This window comes from Pristiophorus japonicus, chromosome 4 (assembly GCF_044704955.1).
Source record: "Pristiophorus japonicus isolate sPriJap1 chromosome 4, sPriJap1.hap1, whole genome shotgun sequence".
Lineage (NCBI taxonomy): Eukaryota > Metazoa > Chordata > Chondrichthyes > Pristiophoridae > Pristiophorus > Pristiophorus japonicus.
Genome location: NC_091980.1, coordinates 7548664 through 7572164, shown reverse-complemented (window position 1 = coordinate 7572164; position 23501 = coordinate 7548664). Strand labels below are relative to the sequence as shown.

The window sequence follows — 23501 nt, the reverse complement described above, 5'->3', positions numbered from 1 at the left end:
GATCTTTGGGCACCCTGTGCGAAGGGGAGCGGGCAGGTCGGAAGGCCTCCTCGTAGGACTGCTCCTGGGCAAGGCCAAGGGGGCCATCAGCCGATCCAGGCAGCGGGCGGTCGAGGGGGTCGTTCAGCCCGACTGCCTGCCTCTCTTCCGCGGTTACATCCGAGCCAGGGTGTCCCTGGAGATGGAGCACGCGGTGTCCACCGGTACGCTCGCGGCCTTCCGCGAGAGGTGGGCACCGGAGGGACTGGAGTGCATCATCACCCCCGGCAACCGAATTTTAATTTGATTGGCAAAGTTCCCAATTAATTTCTAAATTTCTGGTTTCTAGCGCCCTTACCAAATTGGGGCACTTGATGTACAGTTATGTATTAAGATAGTTGTAGAGCTGTTGAGTGGGAGTGGCTTAGCCAGTCACGTGATGTTCACAAGACTCAATAAAACCCCAGCCAGATGGGTTCGGGGGATCCACGATGAGGCGGCTGATTGTGAGCCTGGTGGATGAACCGGTAATGTGCTGTGTGATTGTTCAACCTTTGCTAATAAACCAACTAGTTCTCAATAGCGATGTGTTGCCGTGTGTTGTGTAGAGAAGAACTCCACGAGGCTGAGTACTGTGAGCTAAACTTAGCGTGACCTTAGTCTTCTTTATTACAACTCCAGAGTGCCTAAACAACATGGCAGCCCACCTTTTATACTGGCCCTGCACCTGTGTGCAGGTGGTCATTGGGACTCCAACAGTCGCGCCCTCTGGTGGCAAGTATTACATAGTTACATACATTATGCCATGAATTCTTAAGCAAAGATCCCATGAAGCAGATACATTCCACAGATGACAAAGGAAGAGCAATTTTTCCAGACTTTGTGATGTTGGTTTAAATTTTACGTCCAGAGGAAGATTATCCAGACAGCAGCACTGGCAGCTTGATGATATGACATAAACTGGCAATGACGCAGATTTACCTGCCCTTTGAGTTTAGTGTTTGTGTTGTTGGCAGAACGCTGTCAATGATATTCTGTACATAAGAACATAAGAAATAGGAGCAGGAGTCGGCCTCCTGGTCCCTCGAGATTACTCCACCATTTAATACGATCAAGGCTGATCTGATCTCGACCTCAACTCCACTTCCCTGCCCGCTCCCCATAACCCTTTTATTCCATTATCGCTGAAAAATCTGTCTATCTCTGCCTTAAATGACCCAGCCTCCACAGCTCTCAGGGGTAGAGAATTCCACAGATTTACAACCCTCTGAGAGAAGAAATTCCTCCTCATCTCAGTTTTAAATGGGCGGCCCCTTATTCTGAGACTATGTCCCCTAGTTTTAGTTTCCCCTATGAGTGGAAACATCCTCTCTGCATCCACCTTGTCGAACCGCCACATTATCGATAAGTTTCGATAAGATCACCTCTCATTCTTCTGAATTCCAATGAGTAGAGGCCCAACCTACTCAACCTTTCCTCATAAGTCAACCCCCTCATCCCCGGAATCAACCTAGTGAACCTTCTCTGAACGGCCTCCAATGCAAGTCCATCCGGGAGGGCGTTGAGCACTTTGAGTCTTGACGCAAGGAGCATGAAGAGGCCAGGCGCAGGCAGCGGAAGGAGAGCGCGGCAAACCAGCCCCACCCACCCCTTCCCCTGACGAATGTCTGTCCCGCCTGTAACAGGGTCTGTGGCTCTCGTATCACTTTGTTCAGCCATCAAAGAACACACTTTTAGAGTGGAAGCAAGTCTTCCTCGATTCTGAGGGACTGCCTACGATGATGATGATGATCCTTCCTTAAGTACGGAGACCAAAACTGTACGCAGTACTCCAGGTGTGGCCTCACCAATGCCCTGTACAGTTGTAGCAGGACTGCTCTACGGACTCTCGCCGCTCCTTCGCCCCTCCTGCTGTGCCCGCCCGCACTGCAATCAGCGACCTGGCTTCGCAGCCGTCGCCCTCCTGCAGCAGTACGCGCTGCTCCCTGCAGTGGTATACTGCCACATGCAGCTCCCTCCAATGGCCTCGGCATTACATTACAGGAAAGATATGATGGCACTAGAGAGGGTGCAGAGGAGATGTACCAGGATGTTGCCTGGACTGAAGAACTTTAGCCATGAAGTTTGGAGGCTGAGTGGAAAACTTATTGAGGTGTATAAAATGATAGGTATATCTCGGGAGCCTCCTATCAACAAGAGCAGGCGTTGGTGATGAGATCCAACACCGCCTCCAGTGCGCCAGTGCAGCCTTTGGCCGCCTGAGGAAAAAAGTGTTTGAAGACCAGGCCCTCAAAACTGTCACCAAGCTCATGGTCTACAGGGCTGTAGTAATACCCGCCCTCCTGTATGGCTCAGAAACATGGACCATGTACAGTAGACACGTCAAGTCGCTGGAGAAATACCACCAACGATGTCTCCACAAGATCCTACAAATCCCCTGGGAGGACAGGTGCACCAACGTTAGCGTCCTCGACCAGGCCAACATCCCCAGCATCGAAGCACTGACCACATTCGATCAGCTCCGCTGGGCAGGCCACATTGTTCGCATGCCAGACACGAGACTCCCAAAGCAAGCGCTCTACTCGGAACTCGTTCAAGGCAAAGGAGCCAAAGGTGGGCAGCGGAAACATTACAAGGACACCCTCAAAGGCTCCCTGATAAAGTGCGACATGCCCACCGACACCTGGGAGTCCCTGACCCAAGACCACCCTAAGTGGAGGAAGTGCATCCGGGAGGGCGCTGAGTACCTCAAGTCTCGTCACCGAGAGCATGCAGAAAGCAAGTGCAGGCAGCGGAAGGAGCGTGCGGCAAACTAGTCCCATCCACCCTTTCCTGCAACGAGACTGTGGTTCTCGTATTGGACTGTTCAGTCACCTAAGGACTCATGTTAAGAGTGGAAGCAAGTCTTCCTCGATTCCGAGCGACTGCCTATGCTGATGGTATAAAATTATGAGAAGCCTGGATAGAGTGGATAGGAAGGACCTATTTCCCTTAGCATTGGGGTCAACAATCAGGGGGCATAGATTTAGAGTAATTGGTAGGAGGTTTAGAGGGGATTTGAGGGGAAATGTTTTTCACCCAGAGGGTGGTGGGGGTCTGGAACTCACGGCCTGAAAGGGTGGTAGAGGCAGAAACCCTCACCACATTTAAAAAGTACTTGGATGTGCACTTGAAGTGCCGTAACCTACAGGGCTACGGACCGAGAGCTGGAAAGTGGGATTAAGCTGGATAGCTCTTTGTCGTCTGGCGCGGACACGATGGGCCGAAATGGCTTCCTTCCGTGCCGTAAATTTCTATGAATCTATGATAAGAATTACTTGACTATTCCAACACACTCCTGGCCGGCCTCCCACATTCTACCCTACATAAACTTGAGGTGATCCAAAACTCAGCTGCCAGTGTCCTAACTCGCACCATGTCCCGCTCGCCCATCACCCCCTGTGCTCGCTGTCCCGTGTCCTAACTCGTACCGAGTCCCGCTCACCCATCACCCCCTGTGCTCACTGTCCCGTGTCCTAACTCACACCCAGTCCCACTCACCCATCATCCCCTGTGCTCGCTGCCCCATGTCCTAACTCGCACCGAGTCCCGCTCACCCATCACCCCCTGTGCTCACTGCCCTGTGTCCTAACTCGCACCAAGTCCCGCTCACTCATCACCACCTGTGCTCGCTGCCCCGTGTCCTAACTTGCACCGAGTCCCGCTCACCCATCACCCCCTGTGCTCACTGCCCCGTGTCCTAACTCGTACCAAGTCCCGCTCACCCATCACCCCCTGTGCTCGCTGACCTACATTGGCTCCCGGTTAAGCAACACCTCGATTTCAAAATTCTCATCCTTGTTTTCAAATCCCTCCATGGCCCTCGCCCCTCCCTATCTCTGTAACCTCCTCCAGCCCCACAACCCCCCGAGATGTCTGCACTCCTCTAATTCCGCCCTCGAGCATCCCTGATTGTAATCGCTCAACCATTGGTGGCCGTGCCTTCTGTTGCCTGGATCCCAAGCTCTGGAACTCCCTCCCTAAACCTCTCCACCTCTCTACCTCGCTTTCCTCCTTCAAGACGCTCCTGAAAACCTCGTTCTTTGACCAAGCTTTTGGTTATCTGCCCTAAATCCTCCTTATGTGGCTCGGTGTCAAATTTTTAAATCTCGTAATATTCCTGTGAAGCACCTTTGAACGTTTCACCGCGTTAAAGGTGATATATAAATACAAGTTACTTGAAAATGAAAATTTAGCTGATTAAAAATGTGTAATAAAGGCTTGTCTGTACTTGTCTTTGGTTTGTAAAAGATATTTTTTGAGTCAGCTGTGTAAAATACTATGACCGAAAGTAAAGAACTGAGACATCATCAAGAAAAGATGTGGTTACTTTGAACAGCTCAAATGAACATTACACATTAAAAATTACTATTCACATATTTAGCAGGGTTCCTCCATTTGGCCCCCACTGTCGGCCCCCTATGCCTAAGTTCATTCCTGTTTCTCTCTTCCTGCTCATGACGTTGGTGACATGTCACAGGAGCCCCTCAGGACTGTGACCACGTGACCATGTGTGGGCTTAGACAGTGAATGCTGACAGGTTATTTGACATCAGTGTTGAAAGAAAGACTTTCATGACCACCAGAAATTTCAAAGCACTTTACAGCCAATGTTTGGAGTGTAGTCACTGGTTGTAATATAATCAATCAACACAACAGAAACAGATGATCTGGGTCATTACCACATTGCTGTTTGTGGGAGCTTGCTGTGCGCAAATTGGCTGCCGTGTTTCCCACATTACAACAGTGGCTACATTTCAAAAGTGCTTCATTGACTGTAAAGAGCTTTGAGACGTCCGGTGGTCATGAAAGGCGCTATATAAATGCAAGTCCTTTTTTTTTCATGGGCCCAGTGTCTGCATGGTATTTACTGATGGATGTGTGCAGTCTTGTTGACTTGCTAATTGGAATCAATCACCCTTGGCTGTTGAGAGGTGGGAACTCCCTGGAAGTTATGTGCAGATCGATGGAGGAGGAGGAGAGATGATGGGATAATTACAAAGGATGATGGTTCAGTTTCCAAAGCTGGAAATGGACAAGCCCTGCTTACCCGAAGGGGAAATGTTTTCACCTCTTTTTCCCATCCCCCTCCAATTGGGTCTATAAAGAGGCACGAATGAGTTTGAATATCTGTGAACAGTGGGGGCAAGCACTTGTCAGGTTGGGACCGAGTTAGCGCCTGCTGTGAAATGTTTGTTCGGTACTGTGCAACGTAGCTCAATTTTCCGCCGTGTAACACTATGATGTCTGTTGCTTTGTAGCTGGAGTGGCTCAGTGGCTGTGAATTCGCACAGGGACACAAAGATGCCTGCAGCCCTGAGGATCTAGAGGCAGGAGACCATGCAAAGCGTGCCAGGGGAAAGTGCAGCTTCAGTCCGACCGCAAACTCACACCAACCCGCGCCAGTAAGTAGAGCAACCCATTGTCCCTTTCGCTTCAACTTTGAGTTAAGAAACTTTTCTTCTGCAACAGAGGCTCCTCCTTCTTCTGACTCCGGCGTTGCTGTAACTGACGGTGAAATTCATGCCTTTCTGGTGATTTTGTGTTTGGTGCAGGCTGAGCCAGTTTGTACTTAGAAAGAAAGTAGCTGTATTTATATAGCACCTTTCACGATCGCCGGATGTCTCACAGAGCTTTACAGCCAATGAAGTACTTTTTAAAAGGGTAGTCACTGTTGTAATGTGGGAAACGCGGCAGCCAATTTGCGCACAGCAAGCTCCCACAAACAGCAATGTGAAAATGACCCAGATAATCTGTTTTAGTGATGTCGATTTGAGGGGAGAACCGCCCTGGTCTTCTTCGAAAGGTTGCCATGGAATCCTCTATGTCCACCCGAGACAGCACAAAAAAACCTCTTGGTTTAACGTCTTATCCAGAAAGACGGCCCCTCCGACAGTGCGGCACTCCCTCAGTACTGCCCCTCCGACAGCGCGGCACTCCCTCAGTACTGCCCCTCCGACAGCGCGGCGCTCCCTCAGTACTGCCCCTCCGACAGTGCGGCACTCCCTCAGTACTGCCCCTCCGACAGTGCGGCACTCCCTCAGTACTGCCCCTCCGACAGCGCGGCGCTCCCTCAGTACTGCCCCTCCGACAGCGCGGCGCTCCCTCAGTACTGCCCCTCCGACAGCGCGGCGCTCCCTCAGTACTGCCCCTCCGACAGCGCGGCGCTCCCTCAGTACTGCCCCTCCGACAGCGCGGCGCTCCCTCAGTACTGCCCCTCCGACAGCGCGGCGCCCCCTCAGTCGTCATCATCGTAGGCAGTCCCTTGAAATCGAGGAAGACTTGCTTCCACTCTAAAAGTGAGTTCTCAGGTGACTGAACAGTCCGATACGGGAATTACAGTCTCTGTCACAGGTGGGACAGACAGTGGTTGAGGGAACGGGAGGGTGGGACTGGTTTGCCGCACGCTCCTTCCGCTGTCTGCGCTTGGTTTCTGCACGCTCTCGGCGACGAGACTCGAGGTGCTCAGCGCCCTCCCGGATGCACTTCCTCCACTTAGGGCGGTCTTTGGCCAGGGACTCCCAGGTGTCGGTGGGGATGTTGCACTTTATCAAGCAGGCTTTGAGGGTGTCCTTGAAATGTTTCCTCTGCCCACCTGGGGCTCGCTTGCCGTGTAGGAGTTCCGAGTAGAGCGCTTGCTTAAGGGAGTCACGTGTCAGGCATGTGGACAATGTGACCCGCCCAACGGAGCTGGCCGAGTGTGGTCAGTGCTTCGATGCTGGAGATGTTGGCCTGATCGAGAACACCTGACGTTGGTGCGCCTGTCCTCCCAGGGGATTTATAGGATCTTACGGAGGCAGCGCTGGTGGTACTTCTCCAGCACTTTTGAGGTGGTCTATTGTATGTGGTCCACGTCTCTGAGCCATACAGGAGGGCGGGTATCACTACAGCCTTGTAGACCATGAGCTTGGTGCCAGATTTAAGGTCCTGGTCTTCGAACACTCTCTTCCTCAAGTGACCGAAGTGCACAGTGTGGCGCTCCCTCGGCACTGCCCCTCGGACAGTGTGGCGCTCCCTCGGCACTGCGCTGGAGCCTAGATTTTTGTGCTCCAGACCCTGGAGTGAACCCACAACCTTCTGACTGAGGCGGGAGAGAGCGTGACCCAGTGAACCACGCTGTTCGGGCTCCTGTACTAATGGCTTCTGTTTATAAAGCCAAGGATCCTGTCACCTGTTTTTTTTTTTAAACAACCTGATTACCTATCCTGCCACCTTCAAAGATCTGTGTATGATTCGGAGAATTTTTCCCAAGTCGGGTAATATCAGACTGTGGAGGGTTTAGACATCAGTATGCTGGGACACAGTGGGCTGGGTGAGCACAGTGTACCTGGGATTTTGTGTGGGAAAGGAGTCCGGCTGCTGTGTTCGGAATTGGCTGGTTTGTGAAGGGCGTGTGTGGCCTGTGTCGGGAACACTTGAGCAGCCTGTCTTTCACAGCTAATAACGATTACAGCCAAGATTGCTCCTGCCCTGAGATGACTCCCACATATGCCTACTTACAGCTATTGTTGCTGAACAGCAATTGGAATGAATTTTGCCTCCTTTCCAACGCAGACCTAATATTACTCATCTCTGAAACCTTCTCTCCCTGCCCTTCCAATTGCTTTGTCTCTACGATTGAGACCATCCATTCATAGAAACATAGAAACATAGAAAATAGGTGCAGGAGTAGGCCATTCGGACCTTCGAGCCTGCACCGCCATTCAATGAGTTCATGGCTGAACATGTAACTTCAGTACCCCATTCCTGCTTTCTCGCCATACCCCTTGATCCCCCGAGTAGTAAGGACTACATCTAACTCCTTTTTGAATATATTTAGTGAATTGGCCTCAACAACTTTCTGTGGTAGAGAATTCCACAGGTTCACCACTCTCTGGGTGGAGATGTTTCTCCTCATCTCGGTCCTAAATGGCTTACCCCTTATCCTTAGATTGTGACCCCTGGTTCTGGACTTCCCCAACATTGGGAACATTCTTCCTGCATCTAACCTGTCCAATCCCGTCAGAATTTTAAATGTTTCTGTGAGATCCCCTCTCATTCTTCTGAACTCCAGTGAATACAAGCCCAGTTGATCCAGTCTTTCTTGATATGTCAGTCCCGCCATCCTGGGAATCAGTCTGGTGAACCTTCGCTGCATTCCCTCAATAGCAAGAATGTCCTTCCTCAAGTTAGGAGACCAAAACTGTACACAATACTCCAGGTGTGGCCTCACCAAGGCCCTGTACAACTGTAGTAACACCTCCCTGCCCCTGTACTTAAATCCCCTCGCTATGAAGGCCAACATGCCATTTGCTTTCTTAACCGCCTGCTGTACCTGCATGCCAACCTTCAATGACTGATGTACCATGACACCCAGGTCTCGTTGCACCTCCCCTTTTCCTAATCTGTCACCATTCAGTTAATAGTCTGTCTCTCTGTTTTTACCACCAAAGTGGATAACCTCACATTTATCCACATTATACTTCATCTGCCATGCATTTGCCCACTCACCTAACCTATCTAAGTCACTCTGCAGCCACATAGCATCCTCCTCGCAGCTCACACTGCCACCCAACTTAGTGTCATCCGCAAATTTGGAGATACTACAATTAATCTCCTCGTCTAAATCATTAATGTACAATGAAAACAGCTGGGGCCCCAGTAGTCACTGCCTGCCATTCTGAAAAGTACCCATTTACTCCTACTCTTTGCTTCCTGTCTGACAACCAGTTCTCAATCCACGTCACCCCCAATCCCATGTGCTTTAACTTTGCACATTAATCTCTTGTGTGGGACCTTGTCGAAAGCCTTCTGAAAGTCCAAATACACCACATCAACTGGTTCTCCCTTGTCCACTCTACTGGAAACATCCTCAAAAAATTCCAGAAGATTTGTCAAGCATGATTTCCCTTTCACAAATCCATGCTGACTTGGACCTATCATGTCACCTCTTTCCAAATGTGCTGATATGACATCCTTAATAATTGATTCCATCATTTTACCCACTACCGATGTCAGGCTGACCGGTCTATAATTCCCTATTTTCTCTCTCCCTCCTTTTTTAAAAAGTGGGGTTACATTGGCTACCCTCCACTCCATAGGAACTAATCCAGCGTCTATGGAATGTTGGAAAATGACTGTCAATGCATCCGCTTTTTCCAAGGCCACCTCCTTAAGTACTCTGGGATGCAGTCCATCAGGCCCTGGGGATTTATCGGCCTTCAATCCCATCAATTTCCCCAACACAATTTCTCAACTAATAAGGATTTCCCTCAGTTCCTCCTTCTTACTAGACCCTCTGACCCCTTTTATATCCGGAAGGTTGTTTGTGTCCTCCTTAGTGAATACCGAACCAAAGTACTTGTTCAATTGGTCTGCCATTTCTTTGTTCCCAGTTATGACTTCCCCTGATTCTGACTGCAGGGGACCTACGTTTGTCTTTACTAACCTTTTTCTCTTTACATATCTATAGAAACTTTTGCAGTCGTCTTAATGTTCCCTGTAAGCTTCCTCTTGTACTCTATTTTCCCTGCCCTAATCAAACCCGTTGTCCTCCTCTGCTGAGTTCTAAATTTCTCCCAGTCCCCGGGTTCACTGCTATATTCAGCTATATTTCAGCCCTCATTCCCCTTGCCCACTAAACAAAGCCTTTACACAGAGTCAGTTGTGGCGCAGTGCATCGCACTATCGCCTCTTGAGTCAGAAGGTTGTGGGTTCAAACCCCACTCCCCCCTTTACTACCTGCTCCTCCATCAGTGTTGCCCCTACTCCCCCCTTTACTGTCTGCTCCTCCCTCCATGCCATCCCCACTTCATCCATGCCCCCCCCCCACTTGCCCCTTTACTGACTGCTCCTCCCTCAGTCCCATTCCCACTCGCCCCTTTACAGCCAGCTCTTCCCTCAGTATCCCCCTTTTACTGACTGCTCCTCCCTCAGTGCCGCCCCCCCCCACTTACTGCTGCTGCCTCTGGCTCTGCCAGAATTGATGGCCCACAGCATTCCTCATGTACCCCCCCCTCCCCACCGAGCCTCCATCTCTGACCCCCATTCCCCTTTCTACGTCTTCCCTGATCCCCCAGTCCACTGTCCCTGTCTTCCCACATCCCCTACCCCGAGCCCGTTCCCATTGACCTTAAGTGGACGTGCTTCTGGGCCTTCGAAACAAATCTCCTCAACATAATCCAGAACAGTTACAGGATGATGTCACTGGAAGGCAGGGCTAGGGGCTGCTGGCCAAGCGCTGCTAATTCTCTCAACCTTTTCGAGTACACTGAATGTGTGTAATGGAAAACCCCTCTTTGTTTCATCCCATTAATCAAGCTTCATTCGAAGCAAGTATACTGATCCACATTCACAGTAACATTTCCTGCAAGTGGGTAACCAAGGTCATTAACCTATTTGTAAGCTGCGGGTTGCTTGAGCTGATGATGGAGTGAGTAACTGCCTAATTAAACTTAGTGGGTTTATTATATGACGAATAGTTGGGGAGGCTGCTTAAAATGTACTTGGCTAATTTAGGTAAACTGTACTTCATCCCACTCCAGGGACTTGAGCACATAAATCTAGGCAGACACTCCCAGTGCAGTGCTGAGAGAGCCGCCCATTTAAAACAGAGATGAGGAGGAATTTCTTCTCTTTGGATGGGTCTCAATCGTAGAGACCCAGGAGGCTGGGTCATTGAATATATTTTAAGGCGGAGATAGACTGATTTTTGAAAGATAAGGGAGTGAAGGGTTATGGGGAGTGGGCGGGGAAATGAAGCTGAGCCCAAGATCAGATCAGCCATGATCTTGTAGAATGGTGTAGCAGGCTCGAGGGGCCGAATGGCCTGCTCCTATTTCCTATGTGCCTATTGTTGTGTATGGAGTTCGAGTCAGGCTGAACACTGTGAGCTCAAAGTAAAGTGTGACCGTAGTCTTTTATTGCAGGTCTCCAGGCGGAAACATAACTTTCAAAAGGGAGTTAGATGAAGTCCTTACTACTCGGGGGATCAAGGGGTATGGCGTGAAAGCAGGAAGGGGGTACTGAAGTTTCATGTTCAGCCATGAACTCATTGAATGGCGGTGCAGGCTAGAAGGGCTGAATGGCCTGCTCCTGCACCTATTTTCTATGTTTCTATGTTTCTATGTTTTTTCCAGAGTGCCTCTCCAGCCTGTGAAGCCTCAAGTACAGGTGCTCCCAAGGGATTGTGGGATGAGCCCTCTGGTGGCTACACAAGGTATTTACAGGTTTACATACGTAGCACCAATGAATTGCTCTGAACACCCCTGAACTAAGGGGAAGAGGGATGGAGGGGTTGGGGGTGAGGTGGGGGAAAGACCAGGCTACTTGCTCCTCATCGCTACCCAGTAACGGCTGCTGGAATTCCTCACGTGCCGACATTGAGCAAAGGTAGGACTGGGACTTGGCAGCAATGTTCAAACAGCCTGCCAATTCCCACTGACGTGATGGGAGTATTGACCGATGCTACTCCTAAACCAGCAGTTAATTTGTGCAGGAGGAACAATCCTTGCTGTTCTCCCGATTTGGTGCCCCATTCTGCGTCTCCCAAGGTGGGCTGGGATCTTTTGAAACCTGTGCTTCATTGTCATGTGTGCAGCCACCCGATGGCGTCATTGTCGGAGGCCACAGATGCACACAGATAGTGCTGCTCAGGTATAAAAGGCCAGCCGTTTTGAGAGTCAGGCACTTTGGGCCTAAATAAAGCAGAGCCAAGGGTCGTACCTTGCTTAGTTAAACAATACTCAGTTTGAACCTTTTATTACATACATAATATTGTCAATGATGCTCATCCAAGGGGCACACTTTGCTGTCGTGTTACTTTCTTTCCCTTCTCCCAACAACAACTTGCATTTATATAGCGCCTTTAATGGAGTGAAACGTCCCAGGTGCTTCACAGGAGTGTTATGAGATACAAAAATTTGACACCGAGCCACATAAATAGAAATTAGCAGGTCAACGAGGGAGGTTTTAAGGAGCATCTTGAAGAAGGAAAGAGAGGCGGAGAGGTTCAGGGAGGGAATTCCAGAGCTTGGGGCCCAGGCAACAGAAGGCACGGCCACCAATAGTTGAGCGATTACAATCAGAGATGCTCAGGAGAGCAGAATTAGAAGATTGCAGATATCTCTAGAATATAAGAACACAAGAAATAGGAGCAGGAGGAGGCCATTTGGCTCCTCGAGCCTGCTCCGCCATTCAATAAGATCATGGCTGATCTGATCATAGACTCAGTTCCAATTCCCTGCCCGCTCCCCATAACCCTTCACTCCCTTATCGCTCAAAAATCTGTCTATCTCCACCTTTAAATATATTCAATGACCCAGCCTCCACAGCTCTCTGGGGCAGAGAATTCCACAGATTTACAACAGAATCCAGGGAATTTTGATAGATTGCAACCAATGCATCCACTATCTCTGCAGCCACTTTTTTTAAGACCCTAGGTGCAAGCCATCAGGTCCAGGGGATGTGTCTGCCTTTAGTCCCATTATTTTACCAAGTACTACTTCTTGAGTGATAGTGATTGTATTAAGTTCCTCCCTCTCTATAGTCCCTTGTTTATCCACTATTGGGATGTTTTTAGTGTCTTCTACCGTGAAGACTGATACAAAATATTTGTTCAACATCTCTGCCATTTCCCTGTTCCCCATTATTAATTCCCCAATCTCATTCTCTAGGGAACCAACATTTACTTTAGCCACTCTTTTCCTTTTTATGTACCTGTAGAAACTCTTACTATCTGTTTTTATATTTTGTGCTAATTTAGTTTCATAATCTATCTTCCCTCTCTATTATTTTTTTAGTCGTTCTTTGCTGGATTTTAAAAGTTTCCCAATCCTCTGGCCTCCCACTAGTCTTGGCCACATTGTATGTCTTTGTTTTCAATTTGATACCATCCCTTATTTCTTTAGTTAGCCACGGATTGTTGTCCATTCTCTTACAATCTTTCCTTCTCATTGGGATATATTTTTGTTGCGAGTTATGAAATATCTCCTTAAATGTCTGCCACTGCTCATCAACCGTCCCACACTTTAGTCTATTTTTCCAGTTCACTTTAGCCAACTCTGCCCTCATACCTTTGTAGTCTCCTTTATTTAAGCTTAGGACCCTGGTTTGAGATCCAACTTTCTCACCCTCCAACTGAATTTGAAATTCAACCATGTTATGGTCACTCTTTCCTAGATGGTCCTTTACTAAGAGATCATTTATTAATCCTGTCTCATTACACAGGACCAGATCTAAGATAGCCTGCTCCCTGGTTGGTTCCGCAACGTGCTGTTCAAGGAAACTATCCTAGATACACTCTATGAACTCTTCCTCAAGGCTACTCTGGCCAATTTGCTTTGTCCAATCAATATGAAGGTCAAAATCGCCCATGATTATTGCCGTACCTTTTTTTACACGCCTCCATTATTTCTTGATTTATACTCCGTCCAACAGTGTAGCTACTGTTAGGGGGCCCAAAGACTACATCCATCAGTGACTTTTTCCCCTTATTATTCCTTATCTCAACCCAAGCTGATTCAACATCTTGATCTTCTAAGCCAATATCGTTTCTCACTAACGCACTGAACTCATCCTTTATTAACAGATTAACCTCACCTCCTTTCCTTTCTGTCTGTCCTTCCGAATTGTCAAATACCCCTGAATATTTAGTTCCCAGCCTTGGTCACCTTGCAACCGTGTCTCAGTAATGGCTATCAGATCATACCTATTTGTATCTATTTGTGCTATCAACTCATCTATTTTGTTACGAATGCTGCGTGCATTCAGATAAAGAGCTTTTAAATTTATTTTTTTTACCTTTTTTTTTCCTGCTTTGACCCCACTTTCTGATTCAGTTTTATGTTTATGCATTCTGTCCCTTCCTGTTGTGGAGCTGGAGGAGATTACAGAGATAGAGAGGGGCGAGGCCAAGGTGGGATTTGAAAACCAGGATGGGAATTTTGAAATCGAGGCGTTGCTTAACCGGGAACCAATGTAGGTCAGCGAGCACAGTGGGTGATGGGTGAGCGGGACTCGGTGCGAGTTAGGACACGGGGCAGCGAGCACAAGGGGTGATAGGTGAGTGGGACTCGGTACGAGTTAGGACACGGGGCAGCGAGCACAGGGGGTGATGGGTGAGCGGGACTCGGTGCGAGTTAGGACACGGGGCAGCGAGCACAGGGGGTGATGGATGAGCGGGACTTGGTGCGAGTTAGGACACGGGGCAGCGAGCACAAGGGGTGATAGGTGAGTGGGACTCGGTACGAGTTAGGACACGGGGCAGCGAGCACAGGGGGTGATGGGTGAGCGGGACTTGGTGCAAGTTAGGACACAGGCAGCCGACTTTTGGATGACCTCAAGTTTATAAAGGGTAGAATGTTGGAGGCCGGCCAGAAGTGAGTTGGAATAGTCAAGATTAGAGGTAACAAAGGCAAGGATGAGAGCTTCAGCAGCGGATGAGCAAGCAGAGACGGGTGATGTTATGGAGGTGCATTTATATCATCCATCATAGGCAGTGCCTCGAAGCGAGGATGACTTGTTTCCACACCAAAAAAGGGATGAGTTCACAGGTGTTTCAATGAAGGACCTAATATTCCAGATCCTGAACTACATCCTGAAGGGTGGAAGATGCCTGTGCGTGGATTTTTTTAACGTGGGGTGGCCGTTGCACACCAGCCACCACACGGGCTTGACAGAGCTAGGTCTTGGTCTAGTGGCAAGGGTTACCCAAGACTAACTGGAGATCAGCTCTGCTTCACAGGCCGAGTGCTCACACGTATCACAGTGTGGGCTGGGCCTGTGCTGCCCCTGGGCCCTCGCCTCTTCTGGGCCCCAGACTCACGCCTCTCCTGGGCCCCGATCACTTCCCTCTACGGACTCTCGCCCCTCCTTCGCCCCTCCTGCTGTGCCTGCCCTCACTGCAATCAGTGACCTGGCTTCGCAGCCGTCGCCCTCCTGCAGCAGCACGCGCTGCTCCCTGCAGTGGTATGCCACCGCACGCTGCTCCCCCCAATGGCCCCGGCCTGCTGATGGTCCTGCAAGACCATCAAATAAATAGGTTTGAATACAAAGAACAACTAAAGAAAACTTAGGCTGCGATTAGTTCAGCAAAAAGACTAATGGAAAAAAGGATTTATATAGCGCCTTTCACATCTCAAAGCGCATTACAACCAATGAAGTACTTTTGGAGTGTAGTCACTGCTGTAATGTGGGAAACACGCCCACAAACAGCAATGTGATAATGAGCATTATAATCTGTTTTTTTTTATGTTGATCGAGGGAGAAATATTGGCCTAGAAAGGGTCTGGACAGAGTAGAGAGAGAGAAACTGTTCCCATTGGTGGAAGGGCCGAGAACCAGAGGACACAGATTTGAGGCGATTGGCAGAAGAACCAAAGGCGACATGAGGGAAAAGCTTTTTTACGCAGCGAGTGGTTGGGATCTGGAATGCACGGCCTGAGAGGGTGGTGGAGGCAGACTCAATCGTGGCTTTCAAAAGGGAATTGGATAAGTACCTGAGGGAAAATAGTTTGCAGGGCTACGGGGAAAGGGCGGGGGAGAGTGGGACTGGCTGAGGTGCTCTTGCAGAGAGCCGGCACTGGCTCGACGGGCCGAATGGCGGCCTCCTGTGCTGTAACTGTTCTATCTCCCCCCCCCCCCACCCTCAGTGGTGGTGGTTGAGGCGGTGTGATGCAACAAACGGTACGTAAGCGAAAAGAGCAGAGATGCACCTCCCTTGCTGGCTTTCTGTTCTCAATCTCAGTCATTTGAGTTCAGGCTTGACCGGGTAAATGCAGACAGGACGTTTCCCCTTGTGGGGGAGTCCAGAATAAGGGGTCACCCATTTAAAACGGAAATGAGGAGAAATTTCCTCTCTCTCTCGGAGGGTCGTGAACCTGTGGAATTCTCTGCCCCAGAGAGCTGTGGAGGCTGGGTCATTGTCTATCTCCGCCTTGAATATATTCAGATTTTTGAACGATGAGGGAGTCGAGGGTTATGGGGAGCGGGCGAGGAAGTGGAGCTGAGCCCAAGATCCGATCAGCCATGATCAGATGGGCCACATTGTCCGCATGCCTGACACGAGACTCCCAAAGCAAGCGCTCTTCGGAATTCCTACATGGCAAGCGAGCTCCAGGTGGGCAGAGGAAACGTTACAAGGACACCCTCAAAGCCTCCCTGATAAAATTGCAACATCCCCACCGACACCAGGGAGTCCCCGGCCAAAGACCGCCCTAAGTGGAGGAAGTGCATCCGGGAGGGCGCTGAGCACCTCGAGTCTCGTCGCCGAGAGCATGCAGAAAACAAGCGCAGGCAGCGGAAGGAGCGTGCGGAAAACCAGTCCCACCCTCCCTTTCCCTCAACCACTGTCTGTCCCACCTGTGACAGAGACTGTGGTTCTCGTATTGGACTGTTCAGCCACCTGAGAATCACTTTGAGTGAGAGCAAGTCTTTCTCGATTTTTGAGGGACTGCCTAATTGATATTGAATGGCAGAGCAGGCTCGAGGGGCCAAATGGCCGACTCTTGCTCCTGTTCTTATGAAGCAGATTTGCTTGTCCGGTTGCCTGGCTATGAATATTATGTCATCATCATCATAGGCAGTCCCTCGAATCGAGGATGACTTGCTTCCATGTCAAAAAGTTCACAGGTGTTTCAATGAAGGATCTAAAATTCCAGGTCCGAACTAAATCTTGAGGGGGTGGAAGATGCCTGTGCGTGGACTTTTTTTAACGTGGGGTGACCGTTGCACACCAGCCACCACACGGGCCTTGACAGAGCTAGGTCTTGGTCCAGTGGCAAGGGTTAACCAGCTCTGCTGCACGGACCCAGTGCGCACACATATCGCACAGTGTGGGCTGGGCCCGTGCTGCCCCTGGGCCCTCGCCTCTTCTGGGCCCCGATCACGTCCCTCTACAATCTCTCGCCGCTCCTTCGCCCCGACCTCGCTGCCCCTGCTGTACCTGCCCGCGCTCCAATCACCGACCCGGACCTTGCTGATGTCCCTTTTCACTGCCGTCTCCCTCCTGCTCCAGCACGTGCTGCTCCCTGGAGTGGTACCCCGCCTCACTGCTCCTTCCGCTCCCCGGCCTGCTCCGATGGTGCTCACAGGCCGGGGACTTGTGCAGACGGCTCACGGGGTATGTTGTATTTTTTTATCTCGATTTGTGCTTGAGAAGCCTGCGAAGAAGTAGTTGCTTTTCATGCTCGCTCTGGTCGTCGTCGAGGGAATTGTGCACCTGCCGGTAAAATGTAATGAGCGATTTGGGATCTCTCCTGATCCGAGTTCTTTAAACTTTTGTTAGTCATTCAGTGGCTGTTCCGTGATAAACTACAGAATGGTTTTGGGGTGAATTAATTTCTCCGCGGCGCGTTGCATTGAAGGCAGTCCTGTTTTTTTTTTCCTCCTTCAGCACAAACTCTTAGCAGTGGGTATCAAAGCAGCGCTGGGAATCACTAACTGCTGAATTATTCAGGCCGTAATGGCATGGCTGTGATGTGCAGATAAATCATATGTGAACCATTATCGAAACCGCAGGAGAATATGAACTCCTCCTCGCCTGTGCAAATGCTACTGTGACACTCACCGCGTGGTAGATGCAGATAGCAGACTTACCGTTGGCAAGTATTAATCACTTTCTCATTTACCGTTTCTCTCTCTCGCGCTCTCTCTCTCTCTCCCTCTCTCTCCCTCGCTCGCTCTCTCTCTCTCTCTCATGCTCTCTCTCTCACTCTCTCTCTCTCCCGCTCTCCCGCTCTCTCCCGCTCTCTCGCGCTCTCTCGCTCTCTCGCTCTCTCGCTCTCTCTCTCTTTTTTTTTTCTCTCTCTCCATCTTTCTGCTCTCTCTTTCTCCCGCTCCCCCCAACCTCATCTTGTTTGATCAATAAAAAATAAAGCTCTTTCCAACCATCCCCTCATTAAATTAAGAGTGAGATTGTGATTCCGTTCAGCCTCCACAGCTTTATTGATCTGCGCGCTTTGTGAATCTTTGTGTCAGTCGTGGGTCAGGGGGCTGCACTCTTGCTTCTGAGTCAGAAGGTTGTGGGTCCCTGTCCCAGTCCAGAGCACGTTAATCTAGGCTGACACTCCCAGTGCAGTGCTGAGGGAGAGCCGCACTGTCGGAGGGGCAGTACTGAGGGAGAGCCGCACTGTCGGAGGGGCAGTGCTGAGGGAGAGCCAGACTGTCGGAGGGGCAGTACTGAGGGAGCGCCGCACTGTCGGAGGGGCAGTACTGAGGGAGAGCCAGACTGTCGGAGGGGCAGTACTGAGGGAGTGCTGCACTGTCGGAGGGGCAGTACTGAGGGAGAGCCGCACTGTCGGAGGGGCAGTACTGAGGGAGTGCTGCACTGTCGGAGGTGCCTTCTTTCAGTTGAGACGTTAAACCGAGGCCCCTTCTCTCTCAGGTGGATATAAAAGATCCCATGGCCACTATTTCAAAGAAGAGTAGGGAATTTCTCCTCAGTGTCCTGGGGTCAATATTTATCCCTCAATCAACGTCACTAAAAACAGATTATCTGGTCATTGTCACTTTGCTGTTTGTGGGAGCTTGCTGTGCGCAAATTGGCTGCCGCATTTCCTACAACAGTGACTATACACCAAAAGTACTTCATTGGCTGTAAAGCGATTAGAGGTGTCCGGAGATCATGAAAGGTGCTATAGAAATGCAAGTCTTTCTTATTTGGAAACATGTGCAAGGAGTGTTCTGTCCGAGTTGGACTCCCAAAGACTACATGGTGTATTGTGTGTGTCTGTATCTCCCGCGGAGCCCCAGTCGCCGGGAGTGGGTATTGTGTGGGCTGAGTCCCTGATCTTCTGTCCATTCATTTGTGATGAGAAAATCCCACTGTACGCCTACACACACATCTGATCTACACTCCTGGCAGATAAAGCTTTGTCCTGGGCTCACTGAAGCAGGGAATGTGCCCTTGTAGTTAGAAATAGTATTTTTAGTCTCCACAATGATATGCAGGCTGTGATCCTGACCAATGGATCCATTACAGACCCAATCCACATCCGGACCGGGGTCAAGCAATGCTGTATCATCGCACCAACTCTCTTCTTGATCTTAGAAACATAGAAAATAGGTGCAGGAGGAGGCCATTCAGCCCCTCGAGCCTGCACCATCATGCAATATGATCATGGCTGATCATTCCCTCAGTACCCCTTTCCTGCTTTCTCTCCATACCCCTTGATCCCTTTAGCCGTAAGGGCCATATCTAACTCCCTCTTGAATATATCCAATGAACTGGCATCAACGACTCTCTGCGGCAGGGAATTCCACAGGTTAACAACTCTGAGTGAAGAAGTTTCTCCTTATCTCAGTCGTAAATGGCTTACCCCTTATCCTTAGACTGTGTCCCCTGGTTCTGGACTTCCCCAACATTGGGAACATTCTTCCCGCATCTAACCTGTCCAGTCCCATCAGAATTTTATATGTTTATATGAGATCCCCTCTCATCCTTCTAAACTCCAGTGAATACAGGCCCAGTCGATCCAGTCTCTCCTCATATATGTCCGCCTTGTCATCCCGGGAATTAGTCAGGTGAACCTTTGTTGCACTCCTTCAATAGCAAGAACATCCTTCCTCAGATTAGGAGACCAAAACTGAACACAATATTCCAGGTGAAGCCTCACCAAGGCCATGTACAACTGCAGTAAGACCTCCCTGCTCCTATACTCAAATCCCCTAGCTATGAAGGCCAACATACCATTTGCCGCCTTCACCGCCTGCTGTACCTGCATGCCAACTTTCAATGACTGATGTACCATGACACCCAGGTCTCGTTGCACCTCCCCTTTTCCTAATTGCCGCCATTCAGATAATATTCTGCCTTTGTATTTTTGCCACCAAAGTGGATAACCTCACATTTATCCACATTATACTGCATCTGCCACGCATTTGCCCACTCACCTAACCTATCCAAGTCATCCTGCAGCCTCTTAGTGTCCTCCTCACAGCTCACACCGCCACCCAGTTTAGTGTCATCCGCAAACTTGGAGATATTGCACTCAATTCCTTCATCTAAATCATTAATGTATATTGTAAAGAGCTGGGGTCCCAGCACTGAGCCCTGCGGCACTCCATTAGTCACTGCCTGCCATTCTGAAAAGGATCCATTTATCCCGACTCTCTGCTTCCTGTCTGCCAACCAGTTCTCTATCCATGTCAGTACATTACCCCCAATACCATGTGCTTTAATTTTGCACACCAATCTCTTGTGCGGGACCTTGTCAAAAGCCTTTTGAAAGTCCAAATACACCACATCCACTGGTTCTCCCTTGTCCACTCTACTAGTTACATCCTCACAAAATTCCAAAAGATTTGTCAAGCATGATTTCCCTTTCATAAATCCATGCTGACTTGGACTGATCCTGTCACTGCTTTCCAAATGTGTTGCTATTTCATCTTTAATAATTGATTCCAACATTTTCCCCACTACTGATGTCAGGCTAACCGGTCTATAATTCCCCATTTTCTCTCTCCCTCCTTTTTGTAAAAAGTGGTGTTACATTAGCTACCCTCCAGTCCGTAGGAACCGATTCAGAGTCGATAGACTGTTGGAAAATGATCACCAATGCATCCACTATTTCTAGGGCCACTTCCTTAAGTACTCTGGGATGCAAACTGTCAGGCCCCAGGGATTTATCGGCCTTCAATCCCATCAATTTCCTTCCTTGCTGCAATGCTCCATCTCACCATCAGCAAGCTCCCCACTGGAGTGGAGCTAATCCACAGAACAAATGGGAGTTTGTTCAACCTCCACGGCCTCCAGGCCAGATGAGAGGTCGTCCCATCCTCTGTCATCGAATTTCAGTATGCAGACGATGCCTGCCTCTGTGCACACTCGGAGGCCGAACTCAAAACCATTGTCAACACCTTTGCAGGAACATGTGAAGGCATGGGCCTTACACTAAACATCCGTAAGACAAAGGTGCTCCACCAACCTGACCCCGCCACACGGTACTGCCCCACCACCCCCCCCTCCGATTATCAAAATCCACAATGAGGCCTTCGACAACATGGACCATTTTCATACCTCGGGAGCCTATGTCAGCAAGGGCAGATGTCAGTGTGCCAGTGCAGCCTTCGATCGCCTGAGGAAGGAAATGTGTGAAGACCAGGACCTCAAAGCTGGCATCAAGCTCATGGTCTACAGAGCAGTAGTGATTCCTGCCCTCCTATAAGGCTCAGAGACCTGGATTATATACAGTAGACACCTCAAAGCACTGGAGAATTACCACAAACGCTGCCTCCGCAAGATCCTGCAAATCCCCTGGGAGGACAGACGCACCAACGTCAGCGTCCTCGATCAGGCCAACATCCCCAGCATCGAAGTACTGACCACGCTCGACCAGCTCCGTTGGGCGGGCCACATTGTCCGCATTGACACGGGACTCCCAAAGCAAGCGCTCTACTTGGAACTCCTGCACGGCAAACGAGCCAAAGGTGGGCAGAGGAAACGTTTCAAGGGCACCCTCAAAGCCTCCCTGATAAAGTGCAACAATCCCACCGACACCTGGGAGTCCCTGGCCTGAGACCACGCAAAGCGGAGGAAGTGCATCCGGGAGGGCGCTGAGCACCTCGAGTCTCGCCGCCGACAGCATGCAGAAACCAAGCGCGGGCAGTGGTAGGAGCGTGCGGCAAACCAGACTCCCCACCCACCCTTTCCTCCAAACACCCTCTGTCCCACCTGTGACAGAGACTGTGATTCCTGCATTGGACTCATCAGTCACCTGAGAACTCCCTTTTAGTGTGGAAGCAAGTCATTCTCGACTCCGGGGTACTGCCTAAGGGCGAGATTTATAGAGCACCTTTCACAACCTCGGGACATACCAACGCGCTTTACAGCCAATCACTGTTGTGATGTGGGAAACGCGGCAGCCAATCTGCACACAGCAAGCTCCCACAAACAGCAATGTGATGATGGCCAGATCTTCTGTTTTTTTAGTGATGTTGATTGAGGGATAAATTTAGCCCCAGGACACCGGGGAAAACTCCCCTGCTCTACTTCGAAATAGTGCAGTGAGATCTTTTACGCCCAACTGAGAGAGCAGACGGGGCCTCGGTTTGACATCTCATCTGAAAGATGGCACCTCCGGCAGTGAACCACTCCCTCAACTCTGCCCCTCCGGCAGTGCACCACTCCCTCAACTCTGCCCCTCCGGCAGTGCACCACTCCCTCAACTCTGCCCCTCCGGCAGTGCACCACTCCCTCAACTCTGCCCCTCCGGCGGAGTGGCGCTCCCTCAGCAGTGCAGCACATGCCCGTGTCGCTCAGACACAGATGGGGTCTGGCTCAATCATGATGGTCCATCATTCACACACTCTGAGCCCCGTACATCAATAACCGCTTGCGAGCTCCAGGAGAGCCACCTTTCCTATCTGGGGAGCCAGTGGAAGACATTGCCTTGAGATGTGCGGAGTAAGGAGCATTGAGATATTGCTAGGTGTCCGCGTCTCCGCCTAGTGTGAGTACAGAAGTGTGGGTATGACAGCTGGCATGGCAAACTGCCTGGCGACTCTGTACCAACGTTTAATGAGGACTGTGTATGAGGTGCTGTTGCTCATTTCAATTTCAGTGGAAACATCAAACAGTGACAGATTCATAAAATATTCAGCCAGTATCCTTCACAAAACTTGGTAATAATGAAATGTCTGATGGTAATTATTCATAAATAGTGTTTGTTTTTTGTTGTAACACTAGGAAGAGTAGCACCTCTCGCTTTGCACTGTGTGTATAATTAACAATTGTGTCACATTTTGACAGACGAGACCACAGGTTATGTCATTCTATTCACTTGCCAACCTCGTCTCTCAGCTGGAGTTCATACCAGTTAACCATCACCATTGTCAGTTTGAGCTGGTCTTTGACAGCTGTCGTCTTTTCTTTTCCTCGGCACACAAAAGCAAAATACTGCAGGTGCTGGAAATACTCAGCGGGTCGGGCAGAATCTGTGGAGAGAGAGAAACGGTTAACGAGATTAAACAGTTTCTGTTTCTTAACTTGTGCCAGTGCCATCTCATTTTTGCCCATCATCCCTTTTGTCTCTCTCATCTCTCCTGCCTTCCCCCCCATCACAGACCTTCCCTTATGTTCTTTCTTCCCCTCTCCCTTTCAGTGCCCCCTTGCACTTATAGAAACATAGAAAATAGGTGCAGGAGTAGGCCATTCGGCCCTTTGAGCCTGCACCACCATTCAATAAGATCATGGCTGATCATTCCCTCAGTACCCCTTTCCTGCTTTCTCTCCATACCCCTTGATCCCTTTAGTTGTAAGGGCCAGATCTAGCTCCCTTTTCAATATATCTAACAAACTGGCCTCAACAACTTTCTGTGGTAGAGAATTCCACAGGTTCACCATTCTCTGGGTGAAGAAGTTTCTCCTCATCTCGGTCCTAAATGGCTTACCCCTTATCCTTAGACTGTGACCCCTGATTCTGGACTTCCCCAACATCGGGAACATTCTTCCTGCATCTAACCTGTCCAATCCCATCAGAATTTTATATGTTTCTATGAGATCCCCTC

General features: G+C 49.8%; 1 protein-coding gene across 1 annotated transcript in view; it reads left to right on the top strand.

Moving 5' to 3' along the window:
• Positions 1-23501, top strand: part of ndst1b (N-deacetylase/N-sulfotransferase (heparan glucosaminyl) 1b) — a 367233-nt gene that overhangs the window by 68753 nt on the left and 274979 nt on the right. Inside the window, exon 2 of the mRNA XM_070877113.1 lies at positions 5279-5422. The gene's annotated coding sequence lies outside the window, so the exon portion shown is untranslated. The remainder of the gene's footprint in view (positions 1-5278; positions 5423-23501) is intronic.